This window comes from Aotus nancymaae, unplaced genomic scaffold, assembly GCF_030222135.1.
Source record: "Aotus nancymaae isolate 86718 unplaced genomic scaffold, 86718_ANA_hifiasm-v0.15.2.pri h1tg000016l, whole genome shotgun sequence".
Taxonomy (NCBI): domain Eukaryota; kingdom Metazoa; phylum Chordata; class Mammalia; order Primates; family Aotidae; genus Aotus; species Aotus nancymaae.
Genome location: NW_026988428.1, coordinates 32,112,919 through 32,135,426, shown reverse-complemented (window position 1 = coordinate 32,135,426; position 22,508 = coordinate 32,112,919). Strand labels below are relative to the sequence as shown.

Here is a 22,508-nt window from a genome sequence, read left to right as displayed (position 1 = left end):
ATCCCAGTGCTTTGGGAGAACAAGGAGGGAGGATCACTTGAGACCCAGAGTTAGAGACCAGCCTGGGCAGCATAGTGATGACCCCGTGTTTACAAATTATTCAAAAATTAGCCAGGTGTGGTAGTGTGTACCTGTGGTCCCTGCTACTCAGGAGGCTGAGACAGGAGGATTACCTGAGCCCAGGAGGTTGAGACTACAGTGAGCTATGATCATGCCACTGCATTCCAGCTTGGGCAACAGAGTGAGACTGTCTTAAAACAAAATAAGGTAACTTTTTAAATGAAATTAATGACAAGGACATGGTGGGGGGCTGCAAACAGATGTTTTTGCAGGCAGTTCATGGTCCTGCCAGTGATGGAGCAGGTCTCCTTCTTGGTTTATTGAAAAGTTGAGGAAAATGTGGACAATTCATGTCCAGGGACCTGTGGCCAACAGAAAAAAACTCCTACCTTTCCCTACTCAGAGCTGCGCTAATGCAGAAGCCACAAGCCACATGGGCTGACTGAGCACTTCAATGGTGGCTTAATATGGGTTCAGATGGGATGTCAGTGTCAGTTATACAATTTATTTCAAAGACACAGTACGAGCAAAGGTCCTGAGGCAGGAGGGTACTTGGCATGTCTGGGGACCGCAGGGTGGTGAGTGGGAGATCAAGGCAGCGATGTGATCTTGTAGCATCTGTTTCTGTGTCTGTCTCCACTTGACTGTTGCTTCCTTTGGGCAGGGGCTGAATCTGCCTTGTACGTCTCCATAGCCCCAAGGGCTGGCATGGTATCTGGCATATAGTAGGTACCTACTACATGTTTGTTGAATGAATGAATGAATGAATGAATGTTTGTGGTAACTAAATTCAGCTGAGTTCAACTGAGCACAAGGAGTGAGAGGACCAAACCCCTGCTGTAGTGGACACTGGTGTGTGCCCGGGTCCTCCTTCTATACAGAGGCACTCACTCCCCAGCTGCTGGGAGAGCTGGTGGCTGATGGTTGGTGCCCAGCTGAGTCTCTCTCTGGGCATGGTCCCCTAGACTCCCCACCCCACGGGACAGCACACCTCCAGTGACTGGTGAATGTGGAGTACAAAAGCCCGGCTGCCTTTCCCCAGGCAGGACAGCTCCGCAGCGCTAGTCCAGTTCCAGAACTTCCCCAGGGATGACTGAGGCCTTTGTTGTGACTGCATTGCAGCTCAGCTCCTCTGCCTGATCCTCCTGACCTTGCTCCCACACAGGTGCTGCCTCCAAGACCACTCCCCAATAAACCTCCTGCTCACTTATCCATGGGCTTCCCTGGGAACCTGACCTGTTACTCCTCTCAAGCCATAACCTTGTCATTCATTCATTCACTCATTCAGTCAGTCAGTAAATATGTACTGAACAGCTACACCCCAGGCATTATTTTGGGATCCAGCAGCAACCCCAAACAGACCAGCACTGTTCGTGTAGGGATATTGGCCATCGAGTTTTTAGATTTCACCAAGACTGAATCTCACCATCTTTAGCCCCACTGTGGCCATGCCACCCCTGGGATGTCTGGCTGCCTCAGCTCCCTAGAGTGACCCCTAGGAGGTGTGGACAGGCGTGGCGAGAGGAAGGGAGCAGACCCAGGATCCCAGGTCAGTGGAGTCAGACAGACCCAGGCTCTAACTTAGCTTAGTGATTTTTTGCATTTCCCTAGTGACTAATGATGTTGAGCATCTTTGCATTTGCTCATTGGCCATTTGTATATGGTGTTAGTCCGTTTTCATTGCTGTAAAGGAATACCTGAGGCTGGGTAATTCATAAAGTAAAGAGGACCGGGCTTGGTGGCTCATGCCTATAATCCCAGCACTTTGGGAGGCTGAGGAGGGTGGATCAGTTGAGGTCAGGAGTTCGAGTAGCCTGGCCAACATGGTGAAACCTCGTCTCTACTAAAAATACAAAAATTAGCCAGGTGTGGTAGTGTGTGCCTATAATCCCAGCTACTGAGGAGGCTGAGGCAGCTGAGCCACTGCACTCCAGCCTGGGTGACAGAACGAGAATCCCTCTCAAAAAAAAAAAGAAAAGAGGGCTGGGTGCAGTGACTCATGCCTGTAATCCCAGCACTTTGGGAGGCTGAGGTGGGAATATTACTTAGCTCAGGAGTTCGAGACCAGCCTGAGCAACTTAGCAAGACCTTGTGTCTATTATAAATAAAAATAAAAAGTTAGCTACCAAAAGTTAGGTGACGTGTAGTCCCAGCTACTTGGGAGGCTGAGGTAGAAGGATTGCTTGAGCCTGGGAGATTGAAGCTACAGAGAGCTATGATCACGCCATTGCACTCTAGCCTGGGTGACAGAGTAAGATCGTGTTTGAAAAAATAAAATAAAAAATAAAAGAGCTTTATTTGGCTCACAGTTCTGCAGGCTGAACAAGCATGACACCAATATCTGTTCGGATTCTGGTGAGGCCTCAGGAAACTTTTACTCTTTGTGGAAGGCAGAAGGGAGCAGGCATGCCACATGGTGAGAGAGGGAGGGAGGAGGTGTCAGGCTCTTTTAAACAACTAGACCTCAAAGGAACTCATAGAGTGAGAACTCACTGCTGCGAGGACAGCACCAATCCATTCATGAGAGATGCCCCCACCCTAACCCAAACACCTCCCAGTAGGCCCAACCTCTAATATTGGAATGATGTCACATTTCAACATTGGAAGAGAGATTTGAAAGGAACAAAAATCCAAACCATACCATATTCCTTCTTTGGAGAAATGTCTGTTTAAGTCCTTTGCTCATTTTTTTTTTTTTTTTTTTTTTTTTTGAGACGGAGTTTCGCTCTTGTTACCCAGGCTGGAGTGCAATGGCACGATCTCGGCTCACCGCAACCTCCGCCTCCTGGGTTCAGGCAATTCTCCTGCCTCAGCCTCCTGAGTAGCTGGGATTACAGGCACACGCCACCATGCCCAGCTAATTTTTTGTATTTTTAGTAGAGACGGGATTTCATCATGTTGACCAGGATGGTCTCGATCTCTTGACCTCGTGATCCACCCACCTCGGCCTCCCAAAGTGCTGGGATTACAGGCGTGAGCCACCGCACCCGGCCCCTTTGCTCATTTTTAAATTGTTTTGTTGTTGTTGTTGGTGGTGAGTTTCAAGTGTTCTTTATATATTCTAGATACTAGACCCTTATCAGACATGTGACTTGCAAATATTTTTTCCCATTCTGTAAACTGTCTTTTTACTTTCTGGATAATGTCCTTTGATGCACAAGGGTTTGTACTTTTTATAAAGTCCATTTTGTTTTCTTCTTTTATTGCTTGTGCTTTTGCTGTCATATCTAAAAATCCATTGCCAAACCCAAGGTTGTGAAAATTTGCCCTTCTGTTTTAAGAGTTTTACAGCTTTATCTCTTACATTTTGGCTTTTGATCCATTCTATATGTAAGAGAGGGGTCAAACTTTCTTTTCTTTTTTTCTTTTTTTTGAGACAGAGTCCTGCTCTGTCACCCAGGCTGGAGTGCAGTGGCACGATTTTGGCTCTCTGCAACCTCCACCTCCCAGGTTTAAGCAATTCTCTGCCTCAGCCTCCCAAGTAGCAGGCACCTGCCACCACAGCTGGCTAACTTTTTGTATTTTTAGTAGAGATGGGGTTTCACCATCTTGGCCAGGCTGGTCTTGAACTCCTGACCTTGTGATCCACCCACCTTGGCCTTCCAAAGTGCTGGGATTACAAGCGTGAGCCACCGTGCTCAGACCCAAACTTTCTTCTTTTTCTTATAGTTCTGACATTATTTATTAAATGATTCCTTTCCCATGGGGTGATCTTATTGGCCCTTGTTGAAAAGCTATTAGGGGCCAGGCACAGTGGCTCATGCCTTTAATCCCACACTTCGGGAGGCCAAGGCGGGCAGATCACCTGGGGACAGGTGTTTGAGACCAGCCTGGCCAACATGGTGAAACCCTGTCTCTACTAAACATATAAAAATTATCTGGGTGTGGTGGTACATGCCTGTAGTCCCAGCTACTCAGGAGGCTGAACCTGGGAGATGGAGGTTGCAGTGAGCTGAGATCATACCACTGTGCTCCAACCTGGGTGACAGAGCAAGACTCCATGTCAAAAAAAAAAAGGGGGGAAGGAAGGAAGGAGGGAGGGAGGGAGAGAGGGAAGGAAGGGAGGGAGGGAGGGAGGGGAGGCAGGCCATTGGAAATAGACGTATGGGTTTATTTCTGGACACTCATTCTACCCTCTGTATCTATACATGTCTGCTTTTATGTCAGAACCACACAGGTTTGATTATTGTAGACTTAGTCCTTTTTTGTGCCTCAGTTTTCTTTTTCTCCTATAAAGGGAGGGCAGAAGCAGGTCTCTGGCAGGGGTTTGTGGATGAAATGAGCTGGATTAAGTCATAGCAGCTGGCAGCATACTTGGCCTGTAGAAGTAGTGGAAGCAGTTACGGTTATTATTATATCCAAGATGGAGGTTGTGCTTAAAGACTCCTCCAGAGAGCTGGAAATGTATATCAGTCTGTTATCATGATATATCATAAATGTATATCAGTTTAGGCTGTTAAAATACTGTAGACTAGGTAACTTACAAACAACAGAAATGTATCGCTAATAATTTTTTTTTGAGATGGGGTCTTGCTCTGTTGCCTACACTGAAGTGCAGTGGTGCAGTCACAGCTCACTGCAGCCTCCATCTCCTGGGCTGGGAAGTCTAAGATTGAGGCACTGGGAGATTCAGTGTCTGGTGAGTACTCAAATTCTGCCTCACTGAGTCCTTGCAAGGTGGAAGGGGCAAAAGAGCTCTCTGGGGACCCTTTTAATGAGGACACTAATCTCTTTCATGAGGGAAGGCGCCACTCTTACTCATGAGACCTAACCACCTCCCAAAAGACACACCTCCTAACACTTTCACTTTGGGAATTAAGTTTCATTTTCTTTTTACATTTTTTGCCTTTTATTTTTAGTTCACATGTAATAATTGTACACATGTAGGGGATACAGAGTGATATTTCAATACGTGCATACAACATGTAATGATCAAATCAGGATAACTAGCATATCCATTTCAAACATTTATAAGTTCTTTGTATTATAAACATTGAAAATCATCTCATAAAGTTTTTTGTTTTTGTTTTTGTTTTTTTGAGATGGGGTCTCACTTTGTCACCCAGGCTGGGGTACAGTGGTGCAATCTCGGCTCACTGAAACCTCCACCTCCTGAGCTCAAGAGATCCTCCCATCTCAGCCTCCCAAGTAGCTGGTACTATAGGCACGCACCACCATACCTATCTAATTTGTGTGTGTGTGTGTGTGTGTGTGTATGTGTATATATCTCATATATATATACACATACATATATATGTGTGTGTGTGTATGTGTGTATATATATATACACACATACACACACACACACATTTTTTTGTACAGACAGGATTTCTCCATGTTGCCTAGGTTGATCTCAAACTCCTGAGGTCAGCCACCTGCCCATCTCAGCCTTCTAAAGTGCTGGGATTAAGGTGTGAGCCACCACACCTGGCCTCTTCTAGTTTTTTGAGAATATACAATAAATTATAGTTAACCATATATAGTGGAACATATGAATTTGGCGGCAGAGGGCACAAACATTCTATTCACACCATGGCAGTGTACTATGGATTGCAGACATCACCATCAGTACCCAGGGCCCGGGAGTGTCAGTCATCAGGCAGTGAGGTGTGACTTCACCCAGCTCTACCCACGTTCCTCTGAGGCCAGCCCTGGGCCTGTATGAAGTGGAGAAAAAAGGCACCGCAGGCCAAGAAGCATCAGCTTTCACAGTAACCTGGTGATATTCTGTGAGTGAGGGGACAGGAAGTTTGCTTGTCACTGAGTGGGAGAGAGCTGGGCCCCAGAATCATTCTAGGGTGCCACCCCCAGACATTCCAGTGAAGGAAGGCTGTGCTGTGGCCCTGGAACCTACAGCTGTCCCAGATATTGTGTTATTGAAAGAACTGTGCGGTGAACACCATGCACCCACCATGTGGATTCCACAATGAACAGGTGACTCTAGTCACCTTCTCTCAGCTCGAGCCACTTGTCCTTCCCTCTATCTACCCATCCATCCACCTTATTTATTTTATTTCTTGTTGCATTTCAAAGTAAGTTGTAGAAATTCCATCCACTGCCCCTTTGCATACTTTGGCAGGCATTTCATTAACTACAGTTCAAAATGTGTGTCTCAGGCTGGGCGCAGTGGCTCACGCTTGTAATCCAAGTACTTTGGGAGGCCGAGGTCAGGAGTTCAAGACCAGCCTGGCCAACAGAGTGAAACCCCATCTCTACTAAAAATACAAAAATTAGCTGGGTGTGATGGTACATGCCTGTAATTCCAGCTACTCGAGAGACTGAGGCAGGAGAATCGCTTGAACCTGGGAGGCGTAGGTTGCAGTGAGCCAAGATAACGCCACTGCACTCCAGCCTGGGCAACAGAGTGAGACTTTGTCTCAAAAACACAAACACAAAAAACAAAAACAAAAAATTGTGTGTCTGTGTGTTTTCATAAAACCTGTATTTCAAAAAAAAATTTAAAAAAATTCCCCAGGGAAGTCTTCCCTGGTGCCAATCCACGATAGTGGGTAAGACCTTATATTCAGAACCACCATCCTGATTACTGAGAGACACCTGAGAGGAACACTTTGTAAGGGTTCCCAGGGTGCAGATTGGTCCCTGGCTCTACCTCCTCCTAGATGTGTGGTCTGGGGCAGGTCACATCATCTGTCCAATCCTCAATGTCCTCATCTCTAAATTGGGCTTAAGAAAAGTACTTCTTAGAGTTATCATGAGTCTCTGCACACTGAAGTGCCTGGCATGGTGCTTAGTACATAGTAAGGGCTCAGCTAATAACAGACTTTGCTATTACAAAGACGTCACTCTATGGATTTTTTTTTTTTTTTTTTTTTTGAGGTGGAGTCTCGCACTGTCGCCCGAGCTGGAGTGCAGTGGTGCGATCTTGGCTCACTGCAACCTCCAAACGATTCTCCTGCCTAAGCCTCCTGAGTACCTGGGATTACAGGTGCCTGCCACCACACCTGGCTAATTTTTTATATTTTTAGTAGAGACGAGGTTTCACTATGTTGTCCAGGCTGGTCTCGAATGCCTGACCTTGTGATCCACCTGCTTCAGCCTCCCGAAGTGCTGGGATTACAGGTGTAAGCCACTGCGCCTGGCCTTTTTTTTTTTTTTTTTCTTTTTTCGAGACCAAGTTTCCCTCTTGTTGCTCAGGCTGGAGTGCAATCGTGTGATTTGGCTCACTGCAACCTCCGCCTCCTGGGTTCAAGCAATTCTCCTGCCTCAGCCTCCCGAGTAGTTGAAATTATAGGCATGTGCCACCATGCCCAGCTAATCTTTGTATTTTTAATAGCGACGGGGTTTCACCATGTTGGCCAGGCTGGTCTTGAACTCCTGACCTCAGATGATTCGCCCACCTAGGCCCCCCAAAGTGCTGGGATTACAGGCGTGAATCACTGCGCCCGGCCCAGAACAACTCATTTTCTTAGGGCAGTAGGGGTCTTTGTTTCTGGAAACCAGAAGCATTTTGGCCTGATCGGCCTGGAAACTGGTGAAAGGGCAGGTTAAGAGTAAAGCCAAGGCCTACAGTTCCTCTCATATTATCTTTGTCCTCACTGTCGCAGGTGGCAGGAAACCCCCTTCCAAGGTTCTTTGATCTCACTGGGAAGCTGGGGCTTGGGGAGGCTGGCACAGGGGGTTGCTTCAGGCCTGAGCATGAGGGTGATGGATTGTGGTGTGGGGATGGGGGATAATCCTCCCTGGAAGGGAGGCTTACCCAACATGTGTCAACAGACCCCAGTTGTCTGCTCAGGACTGTAATTTAAGATGCTGATTTTGCAACTCCTGGAGCTGGTGAAACACCATAGCTCCTTGGGTATTTTGTAGGAGATTTAAGGAGCTGCAAATTAGTGAACATGCAGGCTGCCTTGGTGCCTGGAGCAGAGCTCACATTCTAGAGAGAGTTTATAGATTGGCAACCCATGGGTGAGAGTCATTCCATGGATGACTTTCAGGGGCACATGGTTTCTGTTTGTTCCTTTATTTTAGAATTGAATTCATTGTCAGCATTTTTTTTTTAAACATGGAGATTATACATCGAAATGTTTTGAGCCGGGCTTAGTGGCTCACACCTGTAATCCCAGCACTCTGAGAGACTGAGGAGGGCAGATCACTTGAAGTCAGGAGTTTGAGAACAGCCTGGCCAACATGGGTGGAAACCCCATTTCTACTAAAAATACAAAAAGTTCCTCGGGCATGGTGGCAGGTGCCTGTAGTTCCAGCTACTTGGAAGCCTGAGGCAGGAGAATCATTTAAACCTGGGAGGCAGAAGTTGCATTGAGCTGAGATCACACCATTGCACTGCAGCCTAGGTGACAGAGTTAGACTCCATATAAAACAAAAACAAAAAAAGAAAATGTCTTGAAAAATCAGATCTCGCAACAGTACATGACAACCATTGGCTGAGTGTAATGGACCCCTTTTGCTGGGACATCAGAAGGCCAGTTTGTCTCTGCTATACCAGGGTTACCTGTCTGTCTGCTGCTGACAAGTTAGTTTGAGACCCCAGGCTTTACTGGTAAGACAGACACAGACTCAACTATTTATCAGTGAGTATTGTAGCTTAAGACACTGGTTCTCCATAGAGGTGATTTAGCACCCGAGGGGGCAGTGGCAGTGTCTGAAGACATATTTTGGTTGTTGCAACTTATTTTGGTTGTTGCGCGGTGTCTAGTGGATGGAGAGCAGGGATACTGCCCAGCATCCTACAGTGCACAGGACAGCCCCCACGACAAAGATTGTGCAGCCCCAAATGTCAGTAGAACTGAGGTTGGGAAACTGAATTAGGGGCACTAGCAAACTTGTCTGGAAGGAAGAGGTTAATTCCAGTGGTGGGGCTCAAGAAAGGCTCCCTGAATAGAAGAGGTATTGCTGGTGGGCAGCCACTTGATGATGTTCCTGCTTCCTTCTCAGCCCAGGAGCCTGGTTACTTTATAGATCAGGGTTGAGGTGTTGTATTAGTCTGTTCTCACACTGTTATAAAGAACTTCCCAAGACTGGGTAATTTATAAAGGAAAGAGGTTTAATTGACTCACAGTTCTTCAGGGCTGGGGAGGCCTCAGGAAACTTACAATCATGGCAGAAGGGGAAGCAAACATGTCCTTTACATGGCAGCAGGAAGGAGAAGTGCTGAGCAAAGGGGGAAAAGCCCCCTACAAAACCATCAACTCTCATGAGAACTCACTCACTATCACAGGAACAGCATGGGGGTATCTGCACCCATGATTCAGTTACCTCCCATGGGGTCCTTCCCACAATATGTGGAGATTATGGGAAGTACAATTCAAGATGAGATTTGGGTAGGGATACAGCCAAACCATATTAGGTGTACAGGCCAAAGCCTCATAGAGGCTACTGAGAGTTTATGGTCAAGCCACCTAGCTTCCTTAAGCCTCAGTTTCCTCACCTGTGTAGAACAGAGTTTTGTCAGGGTCTGTGGGGTACATGGGATACTTTCTACAAAGTTTTTACAACAAGACCTGGCTTAATTTTATAAAAATCAAATTCTTGGCTGGGTATGGTGGCTCACACCTGTAATCTCAGCACTTTGGGAGGCCAAGGTGGGTAGATCATGAGGTCAGGATTTCGAGGCCAGCCTGGTCAATATGGTGAAACCCGTCTCTACTAAAAAATACAAAAATTAGCTGGGCATGGTGGTGTGCACCTGTAGTCCCAGCTACTCAGGAGGCTGAGGCAGGAGAATCACTTGAACCCGGGAGGCAGAGGGTGCAGTGAGCTGAGATTGTGTCACTCCATCCTGGGCAACAGAGTGAGACTGTGTCTCAACAACAACAACAAAAATCAAGTTCTTGCTGAACACTCTCTGAATGCCTGGTACTGCAGGAGGCCCTGGGAATTCAAAGTCTCTCTCTCTCTTTATTTAATTTTTTAAAAATTTTTATTTATTTATTTATTTTAGTAGAGACGGGTTTTCTCTATGTTTGTCAGGCTGTTCTCGAACTCACAACCTCAGGTCATCCGCCCACCTTGGCCTCCCAAAGTGCTAGGATTACAGGCGTAAGCCATCGCACCTGCCCCCAAAGTCTCTCTTAAGAACTGACCTTGACTTTTTTGATTGCCTGATTTAGGATTTGTGGACTTTGCTGGCTGGCGACACCCAATTTTTAGGGAGAAATTTCTGGGAATTTTACTTGAAAGATGTGCACAAAGATTTCACTTTTAAGTAGGTCCACAGTGGCTATATTTATAAAGTGAAAAATTGGAAATAGCCTTAATGTCCAACTATAGAATATTGGTTTAATATGTGATGAGACAAATCGAGTATTATGCAGTCATTCAAGAGGAAGCAGATGGAAATTTGCTGATATGGAAAGATGCTCATTAAGTGAAAACAATATACAAAACAATCTTTGTATATCAGTAATAGGCCAGGTGTGGTGGCTCACACCTGTAATCCCAGCACTTTGGGAGGCCAAGGAGGGAGGATTGCTCGATCCCAGGAGTTCAAGACCATCTTGGGCAACATGGCAAAACCTTGTCTCTACAAAAATACAAAAATTAGCTGGGCGTGGTGGTGCACACCTGTAGTCCCAGATACTCGGGAGGCTGATGTGGGAAAATCACCTAAGCCCGGGAGGTGGGCGCTGTAGTGAGCCGTTATTGTGCCACTGCACTCCATCCTGGGCAACAGAATGAGAACCTGTCTCAAAAACACACACACACACACACACACACTTACACTTTAAAACCTGGAGGCTAATACACCCTATAATTAACAGTGGATATCTATAAGCAGTTTTTACAATTATTTTCTTATTCTACATTTTTTCCTTTTCTATTTTTTTTTTTACAATAAATGTGCATTTCTTTTGTGAAAAATAGCAATATATTTTGTTAACCTTAAAATTATTTGATGCTATTAAAATATAAATGAAAATAATAATAAACGAAAGGGCAAGTCTTCCAGCTGTTCCCATCTCTCTCCCCAGCCTTATCTCCTGACTGGATTCTTGATCACTCCCAATTAACACGGGCTCTTCATTCGTTTCAGTATTTACTAAACTCAAAACAAGGCAATGTAAAGATGAATAATCACACTCTGCAGGTGATCTGCATGCATGCGAAACTTTGAGATGCTCTGAAAGAGGAAGTTCTTTTTTTTTTTTTAACTTTTTTTTTTAGAGACAGGGTTTCACCATGTTGGTCAGGCTGGTCTTGAACTCCTGACTTCAGGTGATCCACCCGCCTCGGCCTCCCAAAGTGCTGGGATTACAGGCGTGAGCCACCGCGCCCGACCGGGAAAAGGAAGTTCTTTACCTGTCTGTCTTCCCTTATTTATTCTCATTTAATCCATTTCTTCCATTCATTCGTAACTTGCGGGCGTTTCTTTAGTATTATCTACGACTTGCCGGCGGGTCCCACCCCCCGCCCCCCACTTTTTTCTACGCATGGGCACTCCTGGGTGATAGAGAGGGCCGCTCCGCCAGGCGGTCCCGCCTTCTGATGTCGACCATTGGCCGGCTCTGCCAGCGCGCTGCTGATTGGTGGCTGTGGGCCGGGCCCCGCTGCGTCTCAAAGTTGGTGAGAAAGCGGCAGCGGCTGCGGAGTGGTTTTAAGGTGAGCCCACGGTGGTGCGGCTGCAGAGGTCGTCGCTACTCAAAGTGCTGGCGGAGCAGCTGCGGCCGGGTGCGTAGCGGCTGTCGCGGGCGACGGAGGGCTGCGGGCTGCTGGAGCTAGCGGCCGTGTGGATGCAGGGCACAGTGGTGATGGCTGGCCGCAGCGAGGCGCGGCTGCGGGACCCGAGCGGGGCCTTCTCGGTCCGTGGCCTGGAGCGGGTGCGGCGCGGGCGGCCCTGCCTCCTCCCAGGTAATGCCCGGGCCTCACCGGGTGCCCTCTTCCCTGCTGTTCCCCGAGAAGTTGCCAGAGCCCAGATTCTTTGAACCCGGTCTTGACGCTCGAAAGGGGCGGGGCGCCGCGGTACTGCCCTACCTCCGGGCCTCTGCCCCTGGGGATCACCCCTGGGTACCCTTGCTTCGGTCCCTCCTCGGTCAGGTTGATCTGATGATAAGCATCACCTGCAGTCCCTTTAACAAATACAGATTTCCGGGACTCTTCCACCTCCTAATGGGAATCTTCTGGGAGGAACCCTGGCACCTGCATTTGTCACAAGCCCCCTCCCCCAATTGATTTCCTTGTTCGCCATCAAGTTTTGGGAAATACTGTCCTGGGAACTTCTGCTCATCTTTAACATGTCAACTCAAATGTACCTTTCTCAGGGAAGTCCTCCCTAACCCCTAGGAACTGGAGGCCCTCCTGTGCTGCTCCTTCATTGAACTGCCCTGGGCTGGAGCTCACACACGTTTGCCTCCTCTTTTTTTTTTTTTTTTTTTTTTTTGAGACGGAGGTCTCACTCTGTCTCTCAGGCTGGGGTGCAGTGGCACGACTTCGGCTCACTGCAGCCTCCACCTCCCGGATTTAAGTGATTCTCGTTCCTCAACCTCCCGAGTAACTGGGATTAGAGGCATGTGCCACCACACCTGGCTAATTTTTGTATTTTTTTTTTTTTTTAGAAGAGACTGGGTTTTGCCATGTTTGCCAGGCTAGTCTCGAACTCCTGGCCTCAAGTGATCTGCCCGCCTCGGCCTCCCAAAGTGCTGGGATTACAGGCACGAGCCACCGCGCCCTGCCTGCTTCCTCTCTTAAGCCACTGATGCTCAAACTTGAGCGTGTATCTGTCTTTCCTGGAGGGCTTGCTAAAGCGGGGATGGCTGGGGCTCCACCCTCAGGGTTCCTGAGTCACGAGGTCCAGGTGGGGCTGGAAATTTGCATTTCTAACCAGCTCCCAGGTGATGCTGATGCTGCTGGTATACTTTTGACTTTTTAAAATGTTTTATTTATTTGAGATAGGGGATTCACTGTGTTGCCCAGGCTGGGCTTGAGCTCAAGCAGTCCTTCTGCTCAGCCTCCTTGGGTAGCTGGGACTATAGGCCTGCACCACCACGTGTGGTGTTTGGGGGTCATACTTTGAGAACCACTGGGCCAGACCAGAGCTGTGTGGTCCTGACAACTGTATCCTCAGCATCTGGTCCAGTGCCTGACACATAAGTGATCCAAGAACCAATTGTCTTGAGTGACAGGCAGTGGACATCCATCTCACTTGTTCACTGAGATGTCAATGGAGCAGATGTTATACATCAGCCCCCCACGTGCAGCTCTGGGCTGCAGCAGAGACCCAGATAAGGCCTGCTAGGAGATAGGCAGTGAGCATGTGTCCCAGAGGATCGCTGATCCCTGGGGAACCATGAGGATGTACAAGGTGCTGAGTGGCCCTCGGAGGCTTCTGGAGAATGTTGAGATCTAAGCTGAGGAGGTCTGAGGATGTGAGCCTTCCCTCCCCTCGGCTCCCTCCCCTGGGAGATCAGGCCAATATAACTTCATTCCTAAGGGCCCCTCCTGCTCAGTCTTGGAGTCTTAACTAGAGGCAGATATGTCAGTGGTCTGGCCTGAACTGCTTTGGACTCAGACAGGCTTAGGTGAATTCCTGGCTTCACCCCTTCCCAGCTGAGCTGCCTGGAGAACTTTTGTTAACTTTTCTGGATTTGTACTCTTTTGTAAAAAGGAGCTAATCATTCCTGCCTGTTGTGTAGATTCAGTAAGTAAACAACTGCCTTAACACTGCGCCTGGCTCATAGTGAGGGTGCAGAACATGCTCCTGTCCCCTCCCCCCACCGCCTTGCCCTTCAGCCTTCCCTCTGTCTGCCTGCCCTCAGTCCCAGCGCTGGTCTAGTACAGGGTCAGCAAACCACAGGCCTCCTCCTTTCACATGTCCAGTGAACTAAAAATGCTTTTTAAACTTTTGTTTATTCCTATTATTTTTATTTCTGAGACAGAGTCTCGCTCTGTGTCTCAGGCTGGAGTTCAGTGGCACAATCACAGCTCACTGCAACCTCCACCTTCCAGGTTCAAGCGATTCTTGTGCCTCAGCCTCCTGAGTAGCTGGGATTACAGGTGTGCACCACCATACCTGGCTAATTTTTGTAGTTCTAGTGGAGATGGGGTTTCATCATGTTGGCCAGACTGGTTGGTCTTGAGCTTCTGGCCTCAAGTAATCCGCCCACCTTTGCCTCCCAAAGTGCTGGGATTCTAGGCATGAGCCACTGTGCCTGGCAGGTTTTTACATTTTTAAATGATTCAAAGAAAAATCATGACTTGTGAAAAGTATATGAAATTCAAGCATCTGTGTCCATAAGTTTTTTTTTTTTTTTTGAGACGGAGTTTCACTCTTGTTGCCCAGGCTGGAATGCAATGGCACAATCTTGCTTACCACAACCTCTGCCTCCTGGGTTCAAGCAATTCTCCTGCCTCAGCCTCCCAAGTAACTGGGATTACAGGCATGCACCACCACGTCTGGCTGATTTTTTGTATGTTTAGTAGAGATGGGGTTTTTCCATGTTGATCTGGCTGGTCTTAAACTCCTGCCTCAGGTGATCTGTCTGCCTCGGCCTCCCAAAGTGCTGTGATTACAGTTGTGAGCCGCCACACCCCACCATAAGTAAAGTTTTATTGGAATGCCTTGGTAATTTTCAGAATGCCTCAGCCACTGTCCTGCTACAGCTAGAGTTGAGCATCTGGGACAAAGACCCTATGGTGGGAAAAGCTCAAAATATTTACTGTCTGGCCCTTTACAGAAAACGTTTGCCAACCCTTTCCTTTAGCCTTTGCCCAGCACATAACCCATGCTGCTTGGTGTGTTGGCTTGCAGGCAAAGCCCCTTGCAGGCAGGCTGGGGCAGTCTCCTGTCTGGTCTCAGCCCTGGCATAAGCCTGGCATCTAGTAAATACTTCATTGTTTGAACCAATGGAAATTGGTGAACTTGTCTGACATACCCACTGGCCTGAATGCCAGCTGGCAGGGGCCATGCCATTTCTTCTTGTTAATTAATACCAAGTCCAGCTTGAAAAAATTGTCACTGCCTTCAGGCAGGGAGGCAGGGAGGTAAGCAGGCCACTAAAACACAAAGTAACATTGCAGGCAAGAGCCAGGTGGTGCAGATGAGGGACAGCTGATCCAGGCTTGAGGGCTCAGGGAAGGCTTCCTGGAAGAGGCAGCCCTGAAGGATGCACTGGAGTTACCTGTAAGGACCAAGCCTCCTGGGTTGCCTGGGACCGAGAGGGTCCTGGGACGTGGGGCTTTCAGTGTTAAAACTAGGACAGTTGTGCACCCTCTGTCTAGGTGCAGTGGTGGGAGATTGTGCAGCTCCATGGAACAGCCTGTGCAAAGGCTTGGAGGGGATAGAGCCCCATGCATTTGGGGAGCCTGGGACAGTGGTAGAAGGAAGGAGGGGTCTATCCTGATGAGCCTCAGTGGCTGTCTGGAAGGACCTGCCTGCTTCAGTGTCGCCTTGAACTCTGCTCACTGCAGTGCTGCTCTAGTACTATTCCTCCACTGCCTCTTCCTCTGGAACATCTGGGAGTTTGTTTCCATAAACTTAAGGTGCTGAAGATGCTGAGTTGAATGAGAAGCTCTTCCTGTCCTTAAGCTGCTCTTTGTTTGCAGGAGAAGCAGAGAAACCATGCTTACCTAGATCATGCTGCGATCAACTGAGTTCTGGAGGCAGGAGGTGGATTTGAGAGTGTTGACTGCAGCAGTGGGGTGGGGATGGTTTTGAAGTGGAGGAAGCTGGCAGAACATGAGCTGGGAACCACTGGAGTGGTCATAGCAACTGGGGGGTGGGGATACGGGAAGGAGAGGGAGGGACAGAGTGGAGAGCTGGGAGAGGGTGTGGGTAGAGCCCACAGGGCCATTTTGTCTCATCACATGCCTTTGAGCTCATCTGGCTGGCTGTGTGTGCCTTCCTACTAGAGCTCCTGTCCCAATCTCCTGGTCAGATTGTCCTTGGACTTGTTCTTCTCTTCCTGTGCCTTCAGTTGTTCTACTTTTGTGGGTTCCAACCCTACCAGCACTTTAGACCCATTCAGAGGGGACAGCAAGTGCATTTTCAGAACTAGCCTCTCATCGAGGGACCCAAGTGGAATGTGGGGAGGAGCTCTGAGAACCTGAGCACATCCTGCCTGAGGTTGAACAGCAGGATCAGGGGTCAGCTTGCCTGGCTTCCTTCCGTCAGAGCCCCAGGCCCCACGTGCAGTGCAATGAAAGCAGCCTCATAGGGGCAGGCAGCAGGGCTGGCAGCAGGCCTGTCCTTCCTGCAGTGTTTGGAGTTTTCTTTTACACAATTGGGTTTTGTGTGGTTGAGACCGACCAAGTTTTGCTTTGAAGGAGAGTCACTTTCCCAATGGAATGGGAAGCGAGTCACAGTTAATATGTCATTAGATCATCCGGGTGGCAGCCTGCCCTTGTGTGGATTTGTTTGTATGTGCTGAGGTGGCAGGGATAGGTCCTAGCAGTTGGAACAGTGGGGCAAGGGCTGCCTGCCCAGCCCTTTTTGGCAACGTGGAGGGAAAATTGGATTTGCTTGGTAACTGTCAGAGGGTGTCTGCAGAAAGAGGATGTGTCCTGTGCACAGAGACCAGTCACATACTCTGTAGCATTGAGCAAGGAATGGGATTAGAGGAAAGCTGAGGTTTTCTGCCCCTGCCTCAGAGCAGCCTGTCTAATTTTAACTCATACTCTGATGGAAGCGTCTCCTCCATTCCTTAGGCATGATTACAGTTTATGTGACGATTTTGTTTGGCCTAGTAAAATCAGAAATCGAAGAAGATGGCTGTGTACGGTGGCTCATGCCTGTAATCCCAGCACTTTGGGAGACCGAGGTGGGTGGATCACCTGAGGACAGGAGTTCCAGACCAGCCTGGCCAACATGGTGAAACCTTGTCTCAACTAAGACTATAAAAATTAGCCAGGTGTGGTAGCGGACACCTGTAATCCAGCTACTCAGGAGGCTGAGGCACAACAGTCACTTAAACCCAGGTGGCGGAGGTTGCAAGGAGCCGAGATCACACCACTGCACTCCAGCCTGGGCAACAGAGTGAGACTGTCTCAAAAGGAGGAAAAAAAAAAAAAAAAGAACATTACTATGGGCTTTTCTTCTTTTTTCTAGGAAAGCATGTGATGGTGATGGGAGTGGTGCAGGCCTGCAGCCCTGAGCCAATGCCTGCAGGCTGTGAAGATGACAGACCTTTCTGATAATCCCATCCATGAAAGTATGTGGGAACTGGAAGTGTAAGATTTACACAGGAATATTCCTTGAACTCCCAACCTCAGGTGATCCGCCCGCCTTGGCCTCCAAAGTGCTTGGATTACAGGCGTGAGCCACCATACACAGGAATATTCCTTAGATGATGTTGGAACTGTTGCTAAAAACAACCAAAATCCTGAAACAATTTAGAAACTTATAATGATGTGGATTTCATGGACATTTTTCAATGCTTATTTTTCAAAAGTTTCTCAGAGAGCCTTGCTTTGGTTGACCAAGGAGTCCGGATGTAGGAATGTTTAAATCCTGGGATACTTCAGTGACAGCCTCTGCTGCCCCTTGCTTTGCCTGTGTTTGCTGATGAAAAGCAGATGCTTTTGTCTTCCTGGTGTGTGTATGTGTTAATTTTCTCTCTCAGACACAGAAGTCTCATGTTGCATTTTCCAAATTTTTTGTGGGATGATACTTTTTCCATTACTGCTGCGTCCCTGTTTTACAATGCAAAATTTATCTCAGTCATTGCCCGTGGTGATTGAAGTGTGGTTATGGGCAGGAAGACAGACTGTGTAAAAAGGAATGACATCATGGCTTCTCATCTTCTTCATCAGCAACTACCATAACCAGTTTGCAAGTCAAATGGCATTTCATAACAGCAGGCACGGCGGCACCCAAAAGACAATAGCTCCCTTTCTGCTTCGGACACCACTCAAATATTTAGACACTGCTCAATCCATTTCCCTCGGCTAGAGAAGGTGATACCTTCTTCCATCACTCACAGATGTTGAGATGTTTTCAGAATTTCTTGTTGAAATGAAAAACATCAAGATTAAGGATGCCTTTCAGGCCTTAGCTGAACTTCTGCTTCATAACTTTGGGAAAGACAATGGTGAGCTTCCTGGTTTAGAGTTCTTTTGTCTTTTTGTATGGAATGACTTTGCTGTGATTTGAATGTTGGGTTTCTGCTGTCTGCTTAATACCCATGCCTGATTTTTTGAAATTGTACATATCAAGGGAGTTAGGTTATGCTCTGACATGGTTGTAGACTTTCACCAGGATTATTGATATTCTACCTCTAATAAATTGTTAAATATGCTATATGTTTTTTTTAATAGACTTTTTTAAAAAAAAATTCTAGGTTTTTAGAAAAATGGAGCAGAAACTACAGCGTTCCCATATACTCCACCCTCTCCACTCGTACCCCACTCTCCCAGTTTTTCCACCTGTGAACATCTTTTATTAGGATGATACATTTAATAAACCAACATTACATTTTTATTAACTAAAGTCTAGTTTACATTGGGCTTCATTCTTCCTCTTATACATTCTGTGGATTTTGCCAAATGCACAATAACATGTATCCACCATTACAGTATCCAGAATAGTTTCACTCCCCTAAAATTCCTCTGGCTTCCCCTTGTTCACCCCTCCCCCCAAACCTGATAACTGATCTTTCTTTTTCAGTTTTGTCTTTTCCAGAATATCATATAGTTGGAGCATACAGTATGTAATTTTTTTTGGACTGGCTTCTTTCATTTGCTGTGCATATAAGATTCCTCCATGTCTTTTTTTTTTTTTTTTGAGACAGTCTCACTCTTAGCCAGGTTGGAGTGCAAGGGCACAGTCACAGCTCACTGCAGCCTCAACCTCTAGGCTCAGGTGATCCTTCCATCTCAGCCTCCCATGTAGCTAAGACTACAGGTGTGCATCACCATGCCTGGTTAATTTTTTGTATTTTTTGTAGAGACAGGATTTTGCCATGTCACCCAGGCTGGTCTCAAAGTCCTAGGCTCAAGAAATTCTCCCACGTCAGCCTCCCAAAGTGCTGGGATTACAGCTGTGAGCGACTGTGTCTCAACTCGTACAGGTCTTTTTGCAGCTTATTAACTCTTTATCTTTTTCTCTTTTTTTAAATAAACGCCCATGTTTATTATAAGATAGAAACATGAGGAATTCCTTAGGTACTTTTTTTTTTTGAGATGGAGTCTCACCCTGTCGCCCAGGCTGGAGCACAATGGTGCGATATCTGCTCACTGCACCCTCTGCCTCCCAGGTTCAAGTGATTCTCCTGCCTCACCCTCCTGAGTAGCTGGGATTACAGCTGTGTGCCACCATGCCCGGCTTATTTATTTATTTGAGGTGTTTTTTTTTGTTTGTTTGTTTTTTAAGATGGGGTCTTATTTATTTGAGGTGTTTTTTTTTTTTAAGATGGGGCCTTGCCTGGTCACCCAGGTCACCCAGGCTGGAGTACAGTGGCACGATCATGGTACACTGCAGCCACAGCCTCAAACTCAAGCAGTCCTGCCACCTCAGCCTCCTAAGTAGCTGGGACTACAGGCAGGAACTCCTGGGCTCAAGCCATCTTCCCGCCTTGGCCTCCCAAAGTGCTGGGATTACAGGCATTAGCCGCCACAACTGGCCAGCTCATTTCTTTTTATTAGTGAATAATGTTGCATTGTATGAATGTACTATAGTTTTTTTAATCTAATCCACCTATTGAAGGACATCTTACTTGATTCCAATCTTTGGTAACTATGAATGAGCTGCTGTAAACATTCATGCCCAGGTTTTGTGTGGGTGTTGTTTCCAGCTCATTGGAGTAAATGCCTAGGAGTGCAATTGCTGGACCGTATGGTAAACCTATGGTTAACTTTGTAGAAACTGCCAGACTGCTTTTACATTCTCACCAGGAATGAAGGGGAGTTCCTGTTTCACATCCTCTCCAGCATTGAGTGCTGTCAGTGTTGGGTGTGCTGTGATTTTTTTTTTTTTTTTTTTGAGACGGAGTCTCACTCTTGCCAGGCTGGAGTGCAGTGGCGTGATCTTGACTCACTGCAACCCCTGCCTCCCGGGTTCAAGCGATTCTCTTGCCTCAACCTCCTGAGTAGCTGGGACTACAGGCGTGTGCCACCACGCCCAGCTAACTTTTTTAAAAAAATATTTTTAGTAGAGACAGGGTTTCACCATGTTGGCCAGGATGGTCTCAATCTCTTGATCTTGTGATCCTACTGCCTTGGCCTCCCAAATTGCTGGGATTACAGGCATGAGCCACTGTGCCTGACCTATGCTGTGCTTTTAAACTCTTTTCTTTTTAAAGCAGGGCAGATTGGAAAGTGTGCCTTGTTTTTGTTGCCCACATGAAGCTTGTTTTGAACTGTTTTATGTTCACAGTTTGGGATTTTTGAGGCAATATTGCTGAGATGTCCTGTCAACCTGAATTTGAGCCCTTTATCTGCCACTAACCTTGCCATGTGACTATGAGCAAGGTACCTAGCCTCTCTGTTCTTCAGTTTCTTTATCTGTAAAATGCAGATTATGCCCAGCTCATAGCAGTGGTGTGAGGAATAAATGAAGATATGTGTAGATCACTTTTACATGGTATGTGACACTTGGTAGGCACCAAATCATTGTTGCTGGGAGGATCAGTTCATTCTTGCTTGTCTATACACACACACACACACACACACACACACACACACACACAGAAATTGCAGAGATAGTACAAAGAGTTCCCATGTACCTGTACCCAGCTTCCCCTATTATTAACATCTTACATTAGTATGGTGCATTTGTTAAAATTAATGAACCAATATTGAGATGCTTTTATTAACCCAAGTCTGTACTTCATTCAGATTTCTTTGGGTTATTCCTAATGTCCTTTCCTGTTCCAGGGTCCCATCTGGGACACCGCATTTCATTTCATCATTGTATCTCCTTAGGCACTCTCCCTGGCTGGGTCACTTGTTGAGTTGCTTTTGATTGCATTGAAATTTAATTTTGGTGCAGACAATGAGATCTCTGTTACAGAATTCTTAGGTTAAAACTTAGTCACAATGACTGGGTGCAGTGGCTCATGTCTGTAATCCTAACACTTTGGGAGGTCGAGGCGGGCTGATCACTGGAGGCCAGGAGTTCAAGACCAGCCTGGGCAACATAGTGAGACCCCCCCATCTGTACTAAAAATAGAAAAAAGTTTGCCAGGCATGGTGGCACGCACTTTAATCCTGGCTACTCTGGAGGATGAGGCGTGAGAATTTCTTGAACCCAGGAGACGGAGGTTTCAGTGAGCTGAGATTGTGCCACTGGACCCCAGCCTGGATGATGAAGCCAGATTCTGTCTCAAGGGCAAACTTTATTCACAAAATTATTATGGGGCACCCTGTAGCAACCCCTGAGCTGGATGTGTATTAGACTCCTGAGATCGTAACCTGAAGTCTGCCGTACTGTGGCAAAACCTGCTTGTATACCAGAGAGCAGACCCAAGCTGCCGGAAACCACCTGTACCATATCCTGCCCCGTTTGTCCTCACCCAGCTTCTGGTAAATAATGTCCATTGAAAAATGCTGGTTGGGCTGACATGGTGGCTTGAGCGATAACACATCTCAGGAATGTCGGGGATACGGGGTAGGAGAAGGAGGCCACTGTTTTTTCCTGACAGTCCCCTCAACACTGCTGGTGGCTCGGTGCTGGAAGGGTGTTGCCCCAGCATGTTAGCTGAGCTCTGTGGTTTCTCTGAATGTTAATAACTTTCACTGTTTCGGCTTGTGTTTCCTCCTTGACATCACCAAATGAAAACATATGTCAGAGGTTTGGGGTTTCTGGTGCCAAATCCAAGCTGGTTTATCAGCAAACGCCCCCCGCCAGACAATGGAGTCTGTGTGCTGGGGCGGCTTTGTTACCCAGGCTGGAGTGCAATGGCGTGATCTCGGCTCACTGCAACCTCCGCCTCCTGGGTTCAGGTAATTCTCCTGCCTCAGCCTCCTGAGTAGCTGGGATTACAGGCACGTGCCACCGTGCTTGGCTAATATTTTGTATTTTTAGTAGAGACGGGTTTCACCATGTTGACCAGGATGGTCTTGATCTCTTGACCTCATGATCCACCTGCCTCGGCCTCCCAAAGTGCTGGGATAACACTGGCTCTTTTCTAAGAACTGAAAATAAGCTGTGGAGGCTGTGACTTCACTTTTCTTGGAACTGCCTTACATTACCACCAAAAATGCAGAAAACCCTCATTTGGCAGCTTTTGGATTGCTGAGTTCTCTAATTCTTTCTTTTGCTTATTCTTGTAATGCTCAAGTTTGACTGACAAATTCTTCTGCATCGGGAGAAGCAGGAGGGGGAAGGAATGACCGTGTGAAGTAACTGAGTGCTTTGTCGATTGGCCTGTTGCTGTGTGGTTTAATGGCTGACAAGAAAAAGCAGCTGGAAGAGACACTGTGTGTAGAATGTCTTCCAATTCCAGGGGTCACAGCCCTGTGATCTGCTGGCCAGCAGTTGGCTAGGGCTGCTGTTGCTGAACATCAAACTACAGCCCAAACTTACAGAGCAGCTGCAAGGA

At 47.2% G+C, this 22,508-nt stretch overlaps 1 pseudogene; it reads left to right on the top strand.

Annotated features, from left to right (window-relative positions):
• LOC105721211 (recQ-mediated genome instability protein 2-like) overlaps positions 1 to 17,227 on the top strand; it is a 28,154-nt pseudogene extending 10,927 nt beyond the window's left edge.
• The last annotated feature ends 5,281 nt before the right edge of the window (positions 17,228 to 22,508 follow it).